This window comes from Melopsittacus undulatus, chromosome 5, assembly GCF_012275295.1.
Source record: "Melopsittacus undulatus isolate bMelUnd1 chromosome 5, bMelUnd1.mat.Z, whole genome shotgun sequence".
NCBI lineage: Eukaryota > Metazoa > Chordata > Aves > Psittaciformes > Psittaculidae > Melopsittacus > Melopsittacus undulatus.
Window position 1 is genome coordinate 56,527,307 of NC_047531.1, and position 22,887 is coordinate 56,550,193.

The window sequence follows — 22,887 nt, forward strand, 5'->3', positions numbered from 1 at the left end:
CGGTGCCCCTCCCACCAGTCACCCCTGCAACGGCCACGGCCCAGAGCCCTCGCAAACGTCATTCGCCCCCTCAGCCAATCAGAGCCAGTGCCCGCCTCACCCCGCCTCTCCGCACCTGCGCGGGCCTGCGCAGTGAGGAAGTCTCCCACTGCCCGCCTGACTACATTCCCCGGGATGCAGTGGTGCCTGCTGCGCTCCGTGCCGCTGCGCTGTACGCATGTGCAGTAGGGCGGCTCGCATTGGCGGCGGCGGCGTCGTGCGATTATGACGCTGTAGAGCAAGGAGGAGGCGACCGGGCCGGGGAGGCGGCAGCGGTGGCCGCAGGAGGGGGCGGCGCGGGGCGGCTGGCAGCACCTCGCGGGCGCCGGGGCGGGCGCCGGCCGTTGCCAGGTGAGTGCCCGCGGGCGGCCCGTGCGCCCTTGCCCCTTACTGGAGGGGCTGCGCGGCCTGGATGCTGCCTGCGGGGTCGGGGGTCTCGGGCCGGGGCCGGGGGTCTCGGGTCGGGGGTCTCGGGCCAGGGCCGGGCTTCCCACCGCTTGGCGGGGCGGCGAGGAGGAGCCTCCGTGGTGGGATGGAGGGGGGGGCAGCTTCGCTCTCTTCCGCCGCTTCCTGGGCACGGCGGCGCGGCGGGGATCGGGGCCGCGGCCGGGGCCGAGTTTGCTGGCGCGGCGGGGAGCTGGCGGTGCGGGCGGTTGGCCTGGGGCAGGAGTGAGCCGGGCTTGCCATCAGGGTGTTTGCTTAGGGTCACAAAGTAGCGCATGGAAGTGCTCTGCTGGAGGAGGCTTTGGGCCGGCTAAGCACCCTAAGTGGGTCAAGAGCGCTGTAAGTGAGTCTTGTTCGTAGCCTTCTGTACACTTGTTGCTTGTTAGAACAAGGAAGGCTGCTGCTACTCCTAAAAATCTCGTTACGGATACACCATAAAAATAAGAACTCCTTTGGTTGCCCAATAAAGGAGCCTTACATTGCCCCTGCAGAGCATTCCCTATGTGTTTAGTGTTTATAGATACATACACATAAACACATGAAGTTATCAACAATGGCTAATATAAATATTCGGCACCAATGTAACCATAAACTCGGATATTCCCAAGTGACAGTTAAATAAGCTTTTAAAAAAGTTTATTTTTGTGTGTGTGTTTTTAGTGATGTTTTATTTGTTTGGGTTTTTTTCACTGATAAAATCGGGTGTTCATCTCTCTTTTGCTTAAGATGAGTAACAAAGATGTTGAAACATATGGTAATTGAGTAGAAGACAAAGAAGATATGACAGCTGTTGTTCTTGCAGAGCTTTTCAGGCAGTCTTGGCTTCTTTTTGTCTTAGCCATACAAGTCAGTTGATTTAGTGGCTTTAATAGATATGTGTGTGGCATTTGTTTAAGAAAACCATTAATATTACAACTTTTTTGAAACACAAGCTTTGTCACTTCGTGTATGTAAACTAGCATGTGCACCTGTTACATAGCAGAAAAGCTTTTTGCTATTACTCCTTATTTAATGGTACATTTTATTCTTAGTGCAGCAGTGAAGTTCTTCAGGCAGTTGAATTGTCTGGTGTATCATCATTGTGTTGCGTATTTTATAAAATGGGCCAGGTCTTATAAAATTGGCCAGGTCCTCTGGGCAAACCCTTCTGGGCATAACCTGGTTTTCAACAGTTGAGGTCTTTATGTATAATATAAACTCTTGTTTTTGCTCCCTTGCTGTCGCTAGTGTCAGGGAGTATTAAATTCCTGGTTCATTCCCGGCTCTGGCCTTCACGGGTCTGTTGTGGAAGCCAGGGAAGAGCTGATAGGCCTCTCTCAATATTCAGTCTCTTGGCTTTCAGAGACCTTTCTGTAGTATTTCAGCTGTGAAGTGCTTGGTTTCTACAGATCTTTGACACTACTTCAGGTTTGATGTAACAGCAGGAAATATGGTCATGATCGACACAAGCAGATACTGTGTCATGGAATTATGGGCGCAGCATGGTCATAAGACACAGCCTGTTTCCCTTGTTATCTTCAGCTCTGAGCTAATACTGCTTATACAGAAAAGGAAGTGATTGTATTTTGGGTTTGTTTTCCTGTAGGGGTACTAGCTAGTTCCAGCTATGAAGATTTTATGCTGTGCCTTACGCAATAGGGATAACTTATGTGTAAGCTTCATCTGTACTGTGACACTTAATCCTATATGAAGACTGTGAGTGTGTGTTAGTAGGAAAGCTGAAAGAAGTTAATTTGTTATGTTGGAAGTGTAAAATTAGTTGATAAAATGTGGAAATGATTTGCTTGTCTAAACTGACAACTGAATATGGCTGAACAGGCTTGTGGATAAGGTTGTTGGCAGCTTTGTGGTAAAAACCATGGAGAGTAGTTGCTCATGTGAACTGAATTGGAATTGGTGATGGAGGAGTTAAAAGCTGCATTCCAATTCGATCCAGGTTTTCAAAATGATGCTTTCTGAGTATAAGTCAGATACAGAAATCTAATCTGGTGTGAAGGGCAGGAGTGTATTTCTGGCATACAAAGCCTTTCATGGTGAAAATTCCTTCAACAGATTCTTATCTATTAGATGTATCTTCTCAAACATAAAAATGAAATGTGATGAATATAGGAGCTTAAATTGTATCAGGTTTTCAAGAGAGCCAGACATAAACAAAGGGCTCTCCCTTACCTCTCTCCCACCCCAGTCTCTGCGCAGATGAAATTGTATCAGTGATATTGAACTGGTGGCATTACTACTGGTTTGCTCAAGTGACTAGTGAGTGGTGGTTTGGTAATGTGGGTGAGATTCAGACTTGAAGCCTGACTCCCAGGTACGGGATTAAGAACCTCAAGTTGGCAAAGCTCTATGGGAGAGTTTTCTGTTGATTTGTCATGAACAAGGGAATTGGCAGGCCATGTAATGCCAGTAACTTTAATGCTTGAGTCTCTGCTGTTATCTTCTGTTTTCACTTGCATGTTCAAGGAGCTGTGTCAAGCATTCATGTACAAAACATACTCGAATATTAGGCTCTCAACATTTTGCAAGTGTTACGGGTTTCTGTTTGTGTAACCGTGCTGTTCAAGACACTGCAAAGAAACAAGGCTTGCTTTCATCAGTGTTGTCTGTGCATGAGGAAAATCTTGATAAGGAAGCTTCAGGAGGTCGCTGGATTATTATGGCATCAGCAATTCAAATGCTGAAGTGGAAGTAGTTCTGAAATAGAAATAGCAGTTTAGAGTATTTGTGATTTGAAAGTGTCTGTGTCTGAGTCATTCTGTGAATTTTCTGGCAGACGGTGTTAGTAAATTTGAAAAAAAACATTGCACAGGATAATGGTATTGATTAAGAAAAAGTATTTGGGACAGTGTTTAAGGAGAAGACTATTTAAATTTATCATTTTCTGATAAACTTATTTTAAATGCCTTATCTTTTCTACAAGACACTGTATTTCAGATGATCATGCTTAACATGGTGACTGGCTGCCTCTGCTTTTTAAAGCAATTTCTTTGTCAAGACAAGCTCAATGTTAAAAATTAAGAATATGGAGGCAAACAAGGTACTAATTCTGCTTCTGCAGATAACAGATTTCTGAAAACGTTTTTAACTTGTTTATTCGAATATGCTGCTACTACCAGAACATTTTATTTTTGAAGTAGGGTGCTGCATATCAGTATGTAAACTAGTAAGAAGCAGGAGGTGAATTGTTTTTACATAGTTCCTGTTGCAGTGCATTGAAAAGAATGTCCTGGTGCCTTCTTTTTGCCAGAGTGAGAGATTCAGACTTCTATTATCAGGTAACTGTAAAACTGAGCTGGAGCTTAGTTTGCCCAGTGATTACAAGTGTTTTCTGGAAAGTCTGTCTCAATGGTTTGATATAAAAATAAAATCTTTGTCCAACGTGAAGATGAACCTGAAGGTTTCCTTTCAGGACACAGTAGCAATCTTCTTATATACAGAAGACTGTTCACTGTGTTACAATGTGGCAGCTGGTGCAGTGATAAGGAGCCAGCCTCTCGCAGGAAAGGAGGTGCCACAGTTCATGCTACTGCTTGATTTGAAAAGTAGCAAAGAACTTGAAGCGAGGAAGTGTTTGTAAAATTAAGGTGTTCAGAATTTTGAAGAGGAAATGATATATGCCTAATTCCAATTTGCCTTCTGATTTAGCATAATTTTCAATTATAATTTCTTTGGCATTTTCAGAACCTCATGGAAATATCTTTATCCTTCACTGTTTTTTGTTAAATGGCATCTGTTTGAATTATGATATGGCCAGGGTAGGAAGAAAATTATTGTTCAGGTTTCATTTGGGTTTTTTATTTGTAGCTTAATGGTCTCCTGAACAGATGAAATATGTTATAGGGCTGATGGGTATAAAATAAGATGGCAGTTGTATTTGTTGTTGCACGTAGCCATAATTATTCTTGTATTCTAGAGTTACATATCTCTCTGCTGCTTTGTTAGTGAAAGAATTTCTTTTTCTGGCCACGCAGCAGCGTTCTTCAGTCTCCTGTATATGTGTATCAGTGAATGTTCTGGGACTTCTCAGGCTTGCCTTGTGGTTAAATTACTTGCAGAAAGGCATATTCAAAAGTATAGGTAAATAAAATGCTTACAGGACGTGTAAATGTCAGTGTTTAAAAATTTGCAGGGTGGTTCAGATGGATTTCAGTAGCTGTGAAAATGCAATGCAGTCTGCTGGGATGTGCCAGCTGCTGCAGCTCTCTGTGAACAGGACTAATTAAGCCCTTGTGAGAACAGAAAATAGTCAGGCACTATTTACAGGAAGAAAGTGTTGGAACAGGCAGAGCTGTAATCATTGGCTCTAAGGTACCTTTAGACAGCAGTAAGCGGGAGACTATACAATTTACTTGCAGAAGCGGTTGAAAGTCAAGTCCGAATACTTAAAATGGGTATTGCAGTGTTCTGCCAGCAGACTCTTATGTTAAGACCTGCTGCAGGAAAGGCTATTTTTTTTTGCCTTCTCTTATTCTCCTCTTTCTGGCTGTATTGTCTCTCAAAATGGTTATCATTCATGTTTCTTCATCTAATGCTGAAAACCAAGCTTATACTAAATGTAGAAATCCTATCGTTACAACATTGCTTGCATTTGAATACATCATGTAAATGTATAGCTGTCTTTGCCAACATGAATTGTTGTTTTTCTAAATATAGCTGTGATTGTTTGCATACATTCAAGATAAGGTGTGGCTAAGGCTGACTTTGATAAGTGTGCTAAAGCCATTTTTCATATCTGTTCATCCAATTTTCCTCCTTCTCCTTTTAAGCAAATTAAATGCTCTTTTCCCCAACCTGTTTGGTTGCATCTGCTTAGAGGATTGCAGAGATTGAAATTCCTTGTTTGAAGCCAAGGTCAGTTGTGCTGATGTGTTTAGGCCTAGAGGATAACAATTTACATGCCACAATTTTCACTAGGAGGTCACTGGGTGTGTTAAGCAGTTCTACACCTTTTAGATAAGGGTCATTTTGTTGGTAGGAACCTCTAGTGGATTTTTATATGTTTTAATGATAGCCTTCTGATGAGGTTCCTGTTTTAGCTCCTTACAGATGGATGTTTATTGCTTGACTAGTATGATTTTTCTCAAAATGTTGTCATAAATTTGTTTCTGTAAATTAGTTGCTTATGGATATCTGAACAAACAGGCATGTTTTCTTCATGTAATTCTGCACACTTTAATAAAGGCACTTGTGCTCTTTTGATTCCTTGTGCAAAATACTTGGTGGGTGATACTAGGTTTTGGAACCTGTTACCCCAAGGGGGACTTCAAGCCCACAAACATCTACATGTTTCTGAGTTTTTGTAAAATGCAGAACTTCTGATGAAAATGGGATAATTGAATTGAGCAGCAAAAGGTGCCTTCTGAGAGCAAATACTGCTTCTGGTTCCCTTAGCTAATATTTAACTCCTGCTTGTTCTAGATATACTTACATCTGTGTCTCCCAGTCTGCAGTGGGAGCTATTTTAAAAAGCCATGCAGTGCAAAGGTAAGTATAGCTGAGACTAGGTGTATTGTCAGTTCTGAAAGTATTGGTAAGCCTCTACCTGCAGGGAAAGGGAGTTTAGCATTTGGAGCAAGGAGGTGGATGACTAGTAGGACTTGAGATGAAGAGACACTGAACATGCATTTCAGCTTCTCTCAGCTGACAGTTTAGGTATGCTTCTGTTATGGAGAATGCTGCACAGCATGTCCTAGCGGGCTGCTTCTGAGACTTAGCGTTGTCATTCCCTGGTGTAGTACTGTACTGAAGGATGTACCTCTTCTGTTTTCCTTCCTAATCCTTTAATTTATGTCTTCATCTCCATGGCTGGTGGAATCTGTGGGCTTGTATTACTAAGACAAATACTAGTGCTGTAGAGACAAGTTAGTGGTGGTGAAAACTGGTACTGTCTGGCATTATGGGAGGCAACCAATTTGCTTGTGAAGAACAGTGCTTTGCAAATTGCTTTCATTTAAGCAATTATTTGTGTCTCTGTATTCCCTAGAACAGCATATAACAAGGCTGATAACAGCAATGTTCTGTTGTTCTCAATATTAATCTTTTGGGCAAATAATCTTTTGTTTTAACAGAACATGACTGTAGAAAGAAAAGGAAGAGCCTATTCATAATTTATTAAAGTAGTTATGTGACAAAGTGCCAACTGTTGGCTTTCTGCCTGCAATACCTTCAGTAGGGAACAAAATGGATTATTTTCTGAGGTGGGTGTCCTTAGAGTTGATAAAAACATGACAAAGTCAAGCTTTTTCTGACCTTTATATAGTCCAGGCTAAGAATGCGATACTGAAAAAAAAGGCTTGTGTCCTGGTGATCATAAAGTCTATAGTTAAGTGTGACTGCTCTTTGACTTCCTATTTTGTGACTTTTTAATGAGTTTGGCAGCCATATGAATTTTGCAGCATTACAGAAATAGTTCAATAATGGATGTATTATTAAAATCCTTTTTACAAGCTTCATTAATGCAGTGAAGGAAGTTGCTAGGTAGCTGAGACTTGATTTGTAAGATATCTCTTAAGGGGCAATTTTCAAATATGTTTTTGGTATAGAAGGGGAACAAAAACATTCTGACCACCTGATAATTATGAATTATTAATTTCATGGTTGTGAATGATATAAAGGAATAGTTTTTGGTGGGCTTGTTTGTTTTCCTCCCTCTGGCTTTTTAGATAATCTTCCAGAAACACACTGTAATTTGTCAAAGGTTCCTTTTCTTCTTATTAGGATTTTTCATAGGTGTTCTGGTATTCTTATATCAGCTAGGACAGTAGAGAAGGAAGATCAGTAATAAAACATTAAAACCTTTTGGATTACAAAAACCCAGTGCTAGCTTCAATAGGAGGTGACTTGATGCTAAAATAATTGAGACGATGTGTGTTGGTTTTAGCTACTGTATCTGTAAAACTCTTGTAATTTGTCCTTGATTCTCTGGAGGCTAAAGGTAGGTTATTTCCTGTTTTCTTCTGTGAAGACAAATTCAGAATTTCAGGTTAAACTGGTCCTTGATAAGTAAGTGAGAGAGGCTGACCAAGTTTGACAGCACTTGCATAAATGTTTCTATCCAAAACATCTAATTAGCACATGATGCTGTTGAAAATGCCAGTTATGTCAACTGATTTGGAAGGACTCCAGTGTACGGGTCAGTGTAGGGAAAGGGAGACGATACTGAAAAATCTCAAATACTCCTACAAGAAGTCTGGAGAGGGACTTTTTACAAGTGCAGGTAGTAATAGGACAAGGTGGAATGACTTTAAACTGACAGAGGACAAATTTAGATTAGACATTAGGAAAAAAATCTTCACTGTGAGGGTAGTGAGACACTGGCATAAGTTGCCCAGAGATGGTGTGGCTGCCCCATCCCTGGCAGTGTTCAAGGCCAGGTTGGACAGGGCTTTGAGCAACCTGGTCTAGTAGAAGGTGTCCCTGCACATGGCAGGGGTTTAGAACAAAGGTTTTTAAGGTCTCTTCCAACTGAAACCATTCTATGACATAGCAGTTCAGCTCTGCATGACTGTGAGTAACCTAGGTTTGCTTTGAGTTTTGAGAAGCAGAGCCTTAAAATGCTATTGGAAAAGTGGTGCTAGATCTTCTTAGTTTTTTATTTCTCCACATAAGCCCTTTTCAGATGACTCTTTCTGTATCAGTCGACCAGTTCAAATACCCCCTTGGTACACATCACAATAAAGTCATTGTGAAAAACAAAGCATGATCACAGAACCCATGACTGTTTTCCTCTGAAAACTCATGTTTTGGCTCTGTTTCAATAATTCATTATTTATGTTAGTGCCTGAGGGCTTATCGGCCTGCAAGACTTGCATGAATGTTTTGTGCAGTCTAAGGTCATCCTTGAAAAGGTATTGTTCCACATTCCTGTCCTTTTAGCAGTAAGTGTAATATATACAATAGTTCTTGTAGTACCACCTGAAATCTTACTAGCTTTTGAGGGGCTTTGGAGCTTACAACTCCCTTAAAACTCGGTGCTTGCTTCCTGGAGATCCTGTTCTGAGGGAGCAGAATATTTGAACACTTTCTCATTTCAAGCCAAAGGGACTCCTGAATTGGGTGGTATTCTAAGTAATGTTTTTGTAATCAATGAACAGTCTGTAAGTATATTATTTGTTACAGCATTCAAAGTCACAGGTAACAGTGGTGGTATTTGGGGTTTAACCAAAGCATAGCTGCATAATTCCTATTGTAGAGTGACATTTAGTCATGCTAATGATGGAGTATATGAGAATTACTGGCACTTAAAATTAATCACTAGGCAGACATAAAAAGGAAAGGTGTAGAATGTATTCATTACTGCTGCTTGCATTGGAGACTGCTACTTCAGGGGATGTGACAGGTAATAGACCTGTATCGGCATATTGTGCTCAAGGTGATCCAGTTGCTAACAAACTTGCAAGATGTGTATGCCAGACCTGCTTCTCTTCAGTGATTGTCCAACTGTCCTTATTCATCTTTGAACTTCTGATTCAATTGTGCTGGAAATCTTGGGTCATTTGGTAAGTTGTCTGAAAAACTGGTTATATTAGGAGGCATGTGGTCTGTTTGTGAAAACCAGTTCTGCTTTCTGTTGAAAATACTGAATAAGAAAGCCATACAATTGGAAGACTTTAAACTGTTTGGTATAAGACTTTGTATAGAAATGTTACCAGCACTTATTGTATATAATCTAATACTTGTAATGTTTGAGCCTGTTTTTCAGTCTTGTGTACTACTCGCAGTATGGGTGAAGTAGGTTGTATAACTTGCCAGCCTTCCCCCCTCTGCAGGACTGCGATGAATGTCAGTTTGAAGCTGGCATGTGAGTGCAGTATGCTTTACAACTCCAGTGACAAAAGATACCAAGATAAACTGCCTTCATTTAGTGAAATTTTTAGGCTTTTAAAACATGCCATGAAGTGAAGCAGAGAAAATGGATTGCAGGAAAAGGCTTCTGCATTCCTTGCTGCTTTCATGCTGTAATATTTATATTGTAGAGGATCTCTCCCAGGCTCTGATTTCAAACTCCCAGGAGGACCAAAAGCAGTACTGTATATGGTTTGACAAAAGTCCTTTCTGACTAACTTTACGTACTGAGGCAGATTAACATGTGGATTAATCTATTTGGCAGTAATAAATCAGTTTTGAGAAGTACAGATGCAGAGATTTGTTTGGTAGAGAGTTTGAATAAAGTATGGTACCTGGAGTTACTTTGAATATTTTATGGAGAATTATGTAGCTGAGATGGTTAAAAATTTCCTTGCTTTCTTTGGTTTTGTGCTGATGCATCTTTATACAATTTAGCTGTAACTATGTGGTGTTTTAGTTAAATTGAAGTTATCTTGGTGAATGAGCCTAAAAAAATCAAAGGATTCTAATTTAAATGGAATGCATGCATTTTGTCATCCGCTTTGAATGTTGAATAGCTGCTGTATGGCACTCCAAGGATTCCTAACCCCTATCTGCATAAATTTATTACCTAGTTTTAAACTAACCTGGATGTTGATTTCACCTCCTTGTATGAATGTTGGACTTCAGCCTTCCTGTGCTTGAATACAAATATCAAAAGTCAGTGACAAGCTTGGTGTGGGAAATCTGTGCTTCCTAATAGGTGGCACAGCTGTTTGTCAGAGAGCAGTAATGAACTGGGGGCTAGCAATACTGGGCGTTTTGGGGAACTGTATTTTAGTGGTGAAGGTAAGTGCTGTGTGTTACTCCACAGGAAACATGCCAGATCTGTTTGGTTTGTTGTTTTAAGTTGTATTTTTCAGGACTGAGGCTAACAAGAAACTTGTATGTTTCTGAAATGAGGTGACAATGTAACAAGCTTGGGTTCCAGATTGGAATTGATAGTTCAGGTGAGTGCTACCTACCTGCATGAGAGTATAAACCAGTCAGAGGCAGGACTTGAATTACTCTTTTCCCCTTCAGGAGGTAAACTGTGACAGGGTGTCTGGTAGGTTTGTTGTGTTTGTTTTGGAGGGGTGGTGTGCGTTTTCTTTTTTTCTTAAGCCTTTTCTCTTAGTGTTCTGACTTTGGCTGTGGAAATCAATGACTTGAGTTTGCTGTGTGACAGTTTATTCATGGAACAAAGCAAAAACTGTAGTGGTTAACAGATCTTACCTGATCTGTATGTAAGAACCAAAACTGGGATATTCTGAGTGTTTTGATTTCCTTGAGTCTCTGGAAAAGGGCGAGTCATTCCATTGAAATTTGGAATTCCAGAATAGCTGTAACATAAACCAGGCTGGGTCAAACTAGAAGTCTCTTTGGCTCAGGATCCTGTGTTTGTTGTGGAGCTGCTGCTTAAGCTTCTGCCCCATGAGACTCTCTGGCCACCCTCTTGCATGCAATTCAAGTATGCTGAATAATATCCACTCAGAATGCCTCCAAGCTGTGAAACATATTTATGTTGTGCTCCACTTGCTTAGTTTTCTTGCCCTTTTTTTCTCACCCATGCACAAAGTGACAACACCTCCTGCCTGAAGCAGAGGGACCAGGAAGCTCTGAGCTAGCTTGTGATCAGCAGATTCTGTCTCACTGGGGATAAGTTGGTGGGTAGCGTGAGAGTTGTGCTATGGGCCTGTGTTGCGGTTCACTTGATGTATGACTTGCCACTTGATAAGAGATCCTAATGTGTCTGCCAAATGTGCCAGATTCCAGCACATCTTACTGAGACTTTGACTGTGCTTTGTCCCTAACCTTTCTATTTATACCCTTTGAGCCTGAAGCCTGGCCAAGTTGCAGGACCACCCACCGGTCTTAGCCAAGCTGGCTGTTCAGGGGAGAAGGAAGAAACTTGGCAAATGAGATTCTGGAAGCTGTAGAGTTTTTCTGTTCCTTTGTCCTTTTATGTGGGTCGCTGGCCAGAGCATCTCTGAGTAGTGTCTGCTGGCTTCTTGAATGCCTTTGGGAAGTTATTTGGATTATTAGGGTGCTTTGCCTGGTGTCTCTGGGAAATTTTATATTTCAACCCTCATCCTTTCTTCTGTGGAGTTTTTAATTTTGTCTCATAGCCATTTGACTTCTTTCCTGTTTTGTTTTCATTCATTAGGCTTCTTGGTGTCCTTTCTCAGAGAGGACTAAGATTTGGTAAGGATGCCCATCCCCTAAGGAAGAAGATAGCTTCTAAGCATAAGTATGCAGCAATATATGACAAACATGCATTAGTATTTAGGAGCTTACAGAGCTAGAGGTGGCTTTGTGTGCTTAACACCCGTTGGTGGATTTATCCTGTGTATTTGTCCAGTTTCCCTGTGAATCCTCATCCTGTGGCAAGGAGTTCCAAGCTTTACCAGTTTTCTGTGTCACAACTTATTTTTGTGTTTGTGTTTTGTGTTGCTGTCTGCTGATTCTATGGCCTTACTTTGGTTGACAGGCAGTGCTTGGTTTTTTTCACTTTTCCCGTTATTTTGCATGGTGCTGCAGATGCAAAGATTGGGAAACCTTGTGCTCTGTTGAAATCTTACTGCAATCTTGAGTGGTCAGCTCTGGTTATAAATAAAACTTTCTTGTGCTATTGCAAAGCAAATAATTTCTCAATTTAGCAAATACGTATAATGTGATGTAAAACTTGTGAACTATTAACTAGCTGGTACTACTAACATGGTAAAAACAGATACCAGACTTTGTATTTCATAAATGCAAGGCATGTGTCACTTTGTACTCTTTCCTTAGCTACAGCTGCTTGCTTACCTGCATAGGTCAGGGCTTTCCTGGTTATCTGGACAGGTCAGTTGTCCTTCAGGACTTCTCTCCTTCACTTCTCTCTAACATAATAAATTTGCTACACTGATTATGAATTTGTTAGAACTTCCAAATCTGTCTGTGTCTACTTTTTTCATGCATGTCACAACTGTGCTGCCAGTAGTGGTAGAACCTTTCATAATAGTATACCTGGGGATATTACAAGTGGATAAGGCACTGTTTATGCTCTGTTTATATCTGGCCTTTGTATAGCATTCTCAGCTAGGTTTCCAAGTACATCTTTGGCATACAAATTAGTGGTTGGCTCCTACATGTAGCACTCAGTCTCAACCAAGAAGCTTGGCATGTGTTTTTTCAGTACTGATGATAGCTGTCAGTCTGTGCACATAAGATGAATCTGAAGAGATGTTACCTCTCAAGTCACAGTGATGGACATCGTAGGTAGTCGGTGCATCAAAATTATGGTAGCATATTTTTCTTACAGATAAAAGACTTACACTAGAATGAGATCCCTTATTTGCTATCTCCATTGACAGTAGGTGTTGTATCAGTGTAAGGTATCTTTTCTTTTTTACAGAATAATATATCTGAATAGTAAAAACTTGTATTAGCAGCCCTTACAGATGCAGTTGGGCTAGTGTAAACTAGGACAAATAGTTTGCTGACCCAGTTTTTGCTCTCAGCTAATGTTCCTCTGTCTGGGCCCTTGTTCAGGAAATCAAACCAAATTCCTACCCCCTACCCTTCCTACTCTTTATAGAGTGTGGATACTTATCAACTTGCCCATATTTCCTTCCTGTTCTTAGGGTTCCTTAAAGAAATTGAGTGTCTTCTGTAATGTCTACAACTTTCTGCAAACAGAAAGTGCAGTGACTGCTTAACTCACTGTTTTTCTGTGTTTAGGTAGTCATACATACATGTATGAAAAACCCTTTGATACAAAACAGCATTGTCCAGGTCTTCCTGGCATGAAGAAATCTCTGGAGAAAGAATGTGTTACAAGTTCAGACTGCCCACTTAGTTGCTTTTCCTGGGACTGTTTAAGATACTGCTATTACATTGTAATTTTCCTGTAATGTTTTAAAGACTTAACATGACTAAATACAAAATGGGAGAAGGAATGAAGGACTCCATCCATGTTGTTATTTTCTGGTTTATGGGCAAAGAGGGCGCTTCCCTTGCAAGTTTGTCTGTGTCTATAAGAATAAAAGGCAAAGATTTAAAGTTGGTATAATTGAAATCTTAACATTTCTGACTCAAGAATCATTAGTCTAGACTCAGTTATTAAAGAAAAATCAAGAATATTGCTTGTTGGACACAGTACTTAGTGAAAAATGTTGCCAAATGCAGCTAAAATTGTAACATGTACGTTTTTGTTTCTGTCCTTTCCCGTGGAGTTACTTCTAACTTGTCCAAGCAAGTTTGTGCCCTATTTCTTATCCCACGCCTGTCTCTTCACTTCTCTGGGCCTCTGTTGTCATATTAGGCCAGCATTTCTCAACATCATTGCAAATACCACATTCTATGGAGGGTAACTGGAGGTTATCACATCAAGGTAAACAAAAGTAAAATGAATTAGCCATAGATATCTAGTCAAGTAGAGAAGCTGCTGTCACAGCTAAGCTGAGTAAAAAGCAGGTCAAGAAAAGTTGCTTGCTCTGTCAGAGGACAGAGCTGTAACCTCATGGTAATTTACGGTAATAGAGCAAGCCTGACAAGCCTCAGTGCAATTCCGAGCTTAACGCCTACTGCTAGCCCTGGTAGTGCTGTATTTACAGGGCTGCACGGTTCTGATTTCCCTCTGCTTCCATATCCACAAATTCCTGCCTGTCACTCATGAGTCCAGGAAGGGTGTTGCAAACTCTGCTCATGGTTCCAGGTTCCTGAGCAGGACTGTGTAAAGGACCCTGGAGGCATCCTCTCTTTTCTCCCGTCTTATGCCTTGTGGTGACCTGCATAGGTCTCAAGGTAGCCAGTAGTGCTTTGTTGTCATATGTAGCCATGTACTTAGTGCAAGTGCTTCATGCAATAGTCTTGTGTTTTCCTTTATGAATTTTGTAATTATGGTAAATACTGTATTCTGTCTATGATAAAGGATGTCTAACTTCAACTTTTTCTGTTTTATGTGAGATTACGGTTTTATTCCTGTAAGTTTAGGTTAGATATAAGGAAGAAGTTCTAGACTGTGAGGGTTGTGAGGCACTGGAATGGGTTGCCCAAAGAAGTTGTGAGTGCTTCATCCCTGGCAATGTTCAAGGCCAGGTTGAACGCAGTGTTGGGAGTTTAGTGTGTGGTGTCCCTGCCCGTAGCAGGGGGGTTGGAACTAGATGATCTTAAGGTCCTTTCCAACCCTAAGTGTTATTCTATGGTTTTTATAATTATTGTAAATATTATGTCTATTTCCCTTGAAGACTTTTTTGCTTAGTCTCCTTTTGGCGGTACCTTTTCTAGTGTGAGTTATCTAAATAGTTTGTGGTAAGGAAATAATCTTTATTTTCCTTTAATGATGTTGATTGTCATTCACTCAATGTTACAGCTAGTCCTCATTGTACTAAACAAGCATGTAGCTCTGGGTGGATTACAATTGCATGCTTCAAAGCAGGGGAAGTATATTTTTCACTGAAAGTATGTAGATGTGAAGGACTTGTTATTACCACAGCTTATTTACAGCATTTTTTTTAGGATTTGGGGTTATTTCTGGAATTGGAAGAGACAAAGATTCTTCCCTCCCTCACAGTGGCCATCTGAATAAGTCAATAAGTGATATTAAGTCATGGAAAATACCTAATATGTATATTCCCAAAATGCTTCCTGTTTACATGAAAATTAACTTGAAGCATGTTTATGGTCTTAAACTGTTTCAAACTTTACACTAGCATAGCTACTGATCAGACTGCAGGCTGCAGCTGTACTCACAAAAACCTCCACATGGAACACAGTTATACTAGCAAAAAGTGTTATGCCAAGATGTTCAAACAAAACCCAGCAAAATGTCTTTTCACATGTCTTGGTTTAGGTTCTTTATGTAGCTAAATCCCTACTTAAAGGGCTTGCATGTAGATGGGTAATAAGTTTGTCTCTTCAAACTTTATCATAAGTAAGCCATGAGTGTTTTGCCATGCTTCATTAATTACAGTACAGTAGAAAGTAAAAGATTAACTCTACATCAGTGATGTGTTCTGATATCAGCGTTCTTGGTCTTTTCTCAGAATTTGAGATTATTTCAAACATTATTACTAGGAAAGTACTCTTTATCTGAAAGGGTAGCATTAAATGATAGAGAAGACTAAAAGTTCACTTCAGCTTATTTCTTAACTCTCGATGATTATGTTTTAGAAAAATTATTCTCTAGCTATAACGTTAAGGAAGTGAAGATATGTAATTAATAGGTAGCTTCACCTGGTCTTATCTAGAACTTCAGCCATTTGACTAAATCTCTGACTGACACAGGTTGCGTGCAGTCTAGTTACAGTAGATCTGCCTCTCCTGCTTAAGTTTTGATTAAGAATCTGAAAAAGATGTTGCACTGCTTTTTGGATCTTAGACTGACATGATACTGTGGGTGTCAATGTTATTCCTACAATGTTCTTATATTTCTGTTACAGAAAAATAGCAGATTTTTAGAGCTGTCTGACTTGTGGCAAAACAACATTATGGTTTCTGAGGAGAGGAATATATGCTGTTTTCAGCTGAAGAAATGCTGTTGTTGAGCATAAGGAGTAATTTTTCTTTGTCCTTATTTTTTACATATACAGGAATGCAAACATCTTGTAGACGAAACCTTTCAGCCACAAAATAAAACACTGATGAGCAAGCTCACAGCCTCATGAGTGAAGCTTATCAGCAAAACTAAAGAGCAGATACTTCCAAAAACTGGAAAGAGTGTGATGGTCAGCTGTCTGCAGTCAAGCTTCTGAGATCTCAACCACTGTATTAAAATTGGTAGTCTTGGTGAGGTTTATGGTTTGCTATGCTAGGTCATAATCAGCCAGTCAACAGGTTATAGTAAAGGCCATGGTATGTGACAATTAAAGGCTTGAGCCAAGAAATAACTGTCAGTCCTTAATAGGTTAGGAGAATACTGCCCATAAAATACAGAGAGATTCAAAATTTTTAGGTGTGTGGTCATGCCCTTTCTGTCACGTTGTCTGATAGTGAATTGAGCCATGAGAAGTGGGACTGTTTGAAGCTCACCCAGGGATGAATGACGCTTCCCTGTCTTGGTGCTGGGCTGCCCTGTCTTGGTGCCAGCCAGCCCTTGAATCTGCACAGTGATGGCACCTAAATGGAGAGATGTCCAAGCAAGCCAATAAGAAGCACTGAAGGCAATTGTCTTAGTGCTTTCCTGCTTTAAGTTTGCAGCCTGAAATGTGTGTATTCCTCTCTGATTTTAAAAGCAGGGTGATAACATTGTTTTGTACTGCTGCTCCAGTCCTGGAAGCATTTTCTTGAGTGTAAAAGATCTCAGTTCAGTTTCTAGGAAGGTTCAAACTTACGCTTCCTCAGAGGAGAGTGTTGTACCTGCCAGGGTAGAGCAATGTTTGCTGTCTTCATTGCTGCTGTTGATTTTGGTGACATTTACTTTCTCATGCAATAAGATCCTTTGTGTAGAGGAGTTAAATGGATACAGCTTCAGTTTAGTAGTCTAGCTCTGGATTTTAGTGCCTGCTCCAGAGACTTTGGTTTCTTCATCTTTACCCAACAGTTCTGTGAAGTGGATGGCCTTGAGGCAGTAGTTAAAAGGGTGTATTATAAGCTTTCACTGAAGGGGAAAGTAACGTCTCACTTCAGTCTTTTCAGTTTTAGACAGTCTGTGATCCAAAGTGTTACTAACAAAAACCAAGTGCATCTTTTTGTTGTTGGCAACCATGAAGTAAGTTGGTGTGAATTAGTAGCATGCCATAGAAATAAAATTATAAACGGGTATAATGATGGAATGTTTCTCACTTGGAGAAACTGAGCCATTTAATGAAAATGAATCAAAAGCAAGCTTTCTGGGTCTGGTCTGTGGATTCTTATGGAATGTGGTGTGAAAAGAACGTGAACTTCTGTTCCTCTTTTTACTGCTTTTGAGACAATTCTCTTGGTTTTGTTTATTGAAGAGAAACACTATTTTACAGCAGTCATCCAGTCTGTAACAACTGGGTGTTGTGCACTGGGGGTGGGCCAACCTCTAACGTAAAGCTTAACCTGGTTACAAAACTGGGGTCCAATTTGCAGTACAAATTAGACAAATGTTGTAACAATGCAATGGGATCCTCTGAAATGGAAGCATTATGTTAACATAGGCAGGCTGCTGGCTTGTTCCCTTTCTTTGGATCCAAATGCATCAGAATGTGCTTGATTGTTTGCCTCTGCAGCCTGCTGTGAAATAGCTTAGGCTGAAGTGTCCAGTGACAGTTTACAAGTTATAAAGACAGCTTTTTTGGCCACTGACCCTCTGCGGGAGCCTAATCTTTGTTTTGTAGATGTCTCTTTATCTAGGGGAAATTACATCTAAGAGAAGAGGTGCTGGATTGCTTCCTCATTGTTCCCCATTGTTAAAGATGACCTCCAAAGAATTTTTACAGCCCAATTCATACTTTTCCTTTAGGGTACATTGAGAAAGCAAGGTTAAAAGTGATTTCTAACCCCCCCCCCCCGTTCCCCCTGTCATACATGCCCTTGTTTGCATTATTTTTGATGTTGGTTTTGGAGAATATTTGGAATATTGCTGTGGGTGTTTAACTCTTTAATAGAAAAAGACAGCTCGATTACTGAAGGACTTGATGTGTGTGAGTATAAAAATCCCTTATTTAAAGTTATATTATTGGATCTTTCAATATTACTGTTAACTTTGTAGCTCTGGCCTTCTAATGTAGGGACAACTCTCACACCTACTTCAAAAATTTAAAACCTACTTAAAATGTATGGATTTCTTATCTCCTTTGCTCTATGCATAATGAAAAAAGCAGCCAAGCAGTGAGTACCCCATGTAGTTAATAAGTGACCCAGCTAGGTAGGCTACATGCATGGGTGACATGCAACAGCAGTCTTAACTCATATGACACAATGTTTGCTGTCTGACTTCTTCCTCTTTTCCTTACCCAAGCTGCATACGCCTGCCTTGTAACAGTGCTGGTGCTTGCCTGATTTCCTTGGTAAATGGACAGCTGTCACATAGGCAGAAAGTCAAAGATGACTGCCTCCCCCAAGCCCCAAAGCATGAAACCCAACACCTTGCCAACCGTTCACTGATGATGAACAAAACTGAGCAGCAGTACCGGTTCTAGGGAATAATGGAATGAGATGGGTGATGGGATGATGCCAGTGTCACCTAAAAATAATTAAAGGTTTTGTGTGATGTTACTGAATACTGTTGGTGGGGAGGGACTGTCTTTGACAGAACCTCCCTACCAGGAGACAGAACTAGAAATACAATGTGCTACATTTTTGTTTAGCATACCTTATTTTAGTTGAGATATCCAGAATTAAGTGTTTTGTAGGCAAAAAGATCCCTTCCATCACCCCATATAAGGTGTGTTTTTACCACAGTCTGGTCATGGGTTGCTGATGTTGCTCTTTGCCACTTGCACCTGTGCTAGCAGCTCTCAAAATGGTGTTACACCTGGTTTTGTTACTAATGCCTAGTCTAAGCAACTTGGATTTGGTAAACTTACTCAACATAAATAATTTCCTGTTCAATTAGCTTTGACACTCTGCTGGTATGGACATAGCTAACTAGCTAGTGATGCGGTTGTAGCTGTGATGATACATGGACACAAGGCAAGTTTATGGATTGAGATAGTATCTCTTAAAATAATTTTCAAGCAGTCAAGCCCTTTGTTAAATATTAATGAATGTTCTGAGAAATGATGTAGCCTGAAATTGTCATGACTTTTTTTCTTTTGATAACTAAGCTTTCTTAGGAGAATGAGCTATCTTATGAAAATTTGTCCAATGTATAGATATTGCTTGTGCTAGTTTAATGGGTACTTTGAAGAGGATTAGAAAGGAAGGAGCATACAATGGATGGATGCCATTGCCTTATTGATCAGGAAAGTTTCTATCAAAAAGGCTGTTGAGTAAGTGAGAGGGGAATGGAAGGGGATACAGTTTTCATTCTTCTTCCAAATACCAGCTACAGATAGAATAAAATACCTGTGAAGGGATCTTTCTTGTGCTGCTTAAAGGAGGAATATTCTGAGAAGAGTTGGATGCTGGAGAGATTGCTTTACTTAAGGGTAGTTGGAAGTAGTTTGACTGTCCAGGATACCATTTTATCTTAAAAATGGAATGACAGGTCTCTTAAATTTAACTACGAACACTACCATCAGTGTGGTTTCTTTCTTTTGCTACCATGTGGCTTAGATAGAAAACCAGGCCTTGTGTCAGGTGAATTCTGGGAGGATAGAAGGGTTGTATCACTTTTCCTGGGGAATAACCAGGAAGATCGTACAAGGAATAGTAGCATCATCTTGTGGCGCTTAAGTTTGTGTGACTACTCTTTCCTTGTTGTCTTGAGGAGTGAAGCAGTGTCTTAAGTATACTGTAAATATAGATGCTGACTCTTCTGATGTTGCACAATTGCGGTGAAGTGCTGAACTAGTAATGCCTTCTGATTCTCTTTCCAGAAAGATTACAAGTGTCTGTCTACAGCCTGAAACTGGTACTGACTCTCCTCACTGTGGGGTTGACTTCTGAACTGGGATGGAGTGAGCACCTGAGGGTGATAACCACTTAGGCTATGGCAGGTTTTGTGGTGGCAACAGCCTATTAAGTCAACTAATGGAGTGCTATGTTTTGTGTTTATAGGCTGTGTTTAGAACTATGATAGCATTAAACTGATAACTCCTTTCTAAAAGCTGACTTAGCCCTTAGATGGTTTTTGTATTTAAAAAAAAACTCAAACAAACTGAACTCTGTAGAAGTTTTTCCCAACTGATTTTAAGCATGGCAGGATCTTGATGATTGATCTAGATGCTATTATTATGCTTAGTTTGTATGCAATCAGTAAGTAGATTTTCAGTTGTACATGCCAGCTTCCTCTTTAAATGAAATCTAGTTTTAATTAAAGCTTTTAGTGTGTTGCATGCTACAAAAAAAGTTAAATGACTTATATGTGACATTTATAATCTCGGTGAAACACAAAGCAATGTCTTCCAAGACCTCAACTGTTCTGTAGCTTTCCATTTTCTAGTTTTTGTTTTCATAAGCTGCCTAGTCTTAGAGACAGAATGCCTGTTTGCTGCATTTCAACCATTGTGACTTCCTATTCTCTTAGGAAAAGGTCATCCTAGTCATTCAAACCCTACAGTGAACTGTGGAGTCATAGAAACTTTATAATAAAAATTGAAAAACATCTATGCCTTTCCTGTTCATAATCTCAGACTGCTGTTTTTTATTTGTGAACAAATAATTCTGGCTATTTGCAGTTTTCTGTTGGCAACTCCATGTTGCAGTCAGGCATGTGTCTTTAGCTTTTGTGGTACATTTTTACATCTTTTAGAAAGGACTAAAATCCAGTAGTAAGGCTTCTGGAGTATGTTTTGGCTTGCTTACCTTTACATGCTCAGTAAGGGCAAGCATATTTAGGACTAAAAGGATTCTTCATGAAAGACGGCACTAAAACATCTTAGTTCATTGAGCAATTTCACTGTAATTTCAAGAAATGACAACTTCTATTTCTGCAGAGCTGTAGAGTTCTACTACTGCTGAATGCAGATCTCACTCACTGGAGGTGAAATGCATCTTTTATTTTTAACCTTAATGATTGCTTGGCAGTGAGTATGGTGAAGTAAATCTTCAAGGCTTGATTTTAGTGCCTGTTTCTTGGCACTCTTGTATTAGAAGAACTTTTCACAAGTATCTTGGACAAATGTGGTTAAGCCTGTTGTGTTGGTTGTCACATTGGCTCCCACCATGTCATAGAGGTGATGTAAGGACATGCTCTTAGGCAATATAGCAGGTAATGCAGCACACAATGGCAATTCTATTGCTTAAAGCTGATAGAAAGAAAAACTAGTAAAACTTGCTGGTTAAATGTCTAATGCAAAATGAGCAATCTGTGAAACTAACTACTGCTGTTTCAACTAACTACCTGTTTGAAACGTTGTGTGGAATATCAGGTAGGGGTGTGTAACTGTTGTTTACAAACAGCTACTCTGATTATGTGCATCTTTTTATTTTAGCTGTAGCTTCAAATTGGTACAACGTAGTGTATTGAAATTAGACTCTTAGAAGTTGCCTTTTAAATTAAATTCAGCTCCATTTCAAACTACAGTTCTTATTGCATCATTTTCTTTCCTCCCTAGATCAGTTTTGTCAAATGGCACTGAGATGATGTCTTTGTGCTTCTCACATAAAAATAGAATTGGCTGCTTGAAATATGGCAAAAACAGTCAAGATTTCAGTTGTTCTATGGCTTTCTAAATATTTGTTCTTGGTCTTAAAATCTTCTTGCTCAACTTCTTCATTTGGCTTCCTGTGTAATGTTGTTAAACCTTGGCTTGATTCTCATGGGTGGTAGTCCTGTTTACCAAGTAAACAGCTGTGGCCATTCTAGATGTTACTTCCCAGATGGAGATTACTGACCCTGTAGTGGAGTTAGCAGGAAGGTGGGCATACCATCTGCTTGGCTGTCATATTGTAAACTTACCTTCTTGGGTGATTAAAACAGTGTGCCATACTGAACTTGGACAGCTGAGGTATCATTTGTTCTGCAATGTCTGTTACCAGCTCATTAGCAGCTCTCTCCTCTGGGGATTGCAGGCAGCTGAGAGGATACAATCTTACAAACTGCTGCAGCAAAATTAAGTTTAGCACATTTGTTAGAGCTGAGAATCATCTCACAGTTATATGTAAATGAGATTAGTCCCTGAAAGGAACATTATTTGTTGGCTTTCTTGAGGTGACATTTTATTACTAGACTGCCAATATCAATCCCCCATCTTATATTTTTAATTTGCTCTCCTACATTCTGACAAAGTTCAGCATCTTTCATTGGACACTAAAATTCCAATCTAATCATGCTCCCTGGCAAGTTAAAACTTGTTAAATGGGTTATCTTAATGTTATGTGTTAGTCACATCCAAATGCTTAGATGCTACAGTAATAAGAAAGACACCAAGTAAGTGATCAGTACAGAGCGAATAGGTTCTCATTCAGAGTGATTCTGAAGCCTCAGCTGAATGCTAATTCATTCTGATAATTTCTGGCACTCTGGCTGTTGTGCCTCCCAAGGCTATCAGTGTCAAAACAGGTATCTCTCAGCTGATTAGTGAGGTGACCACCCCGTAGTGGTGTACAAGATGAATAGGTAACCAATAATACTGTTGGATGAGGGCTCAGGTTATCAGGTAGTAAGCTAATTTAATGCAAATTTAATTAAACTTCATAATCTTGAGTTCAGTTTACCCCACATCCTTAATGTCCTAAGCATAAAATGTAGTTTGTTTTCTGAGTAGAAAGCATAGGTTATGATTTTTTATCAGTTTCTGATTGCTGTGATGGAATGAACGGTGTTTAAATCTGTCTCGTCTAATTCCTTACACAAGTAAGTGTACAGACCAATTTTTACCAGCAATTTTGAACAAGTTCATTTAAGTGACAGAAACAATCACTGCGTGCACTATTACTTTCATTGCAGTCTGTCTGAAGTTAGTTGTTGCTTGAGCTCTGCTTGCTTGCTAGTATCTGAGCAGCTGTACTAGTACTTAGTGTTCTAGTTTTATTGAAATT

General features: G+C 40.1%; 1 protein-coding gene across 3 annotated transcripts in view; it reads left to right on the forward strand.

Annotated features, from left to right (window-relative positions):
- Positions 1–300: 300 nt before the first annotated feature.
- The window catches only part of ADIPOR2 (adiponectin receptor 2), a 48,120-nt gene continuing 25,533 nt past the window's right edge, over positions 301–22,887 (forward strand). For 2 of the 3 annotated variants that reach the window (XM_031044903.2, XM_005144367.3), the window contains exon 1: positions 8,794–8,981. The gene's annotated coding sequence lies outside the window, so the exon portion shown is untranslated. Of the gene's footprint in view, positions 391–8,793; positions 8,982–22,887 lie in introns of those variants that run through there. The other variant, XM_034062767.1, reaches the window with a different exon arrangement.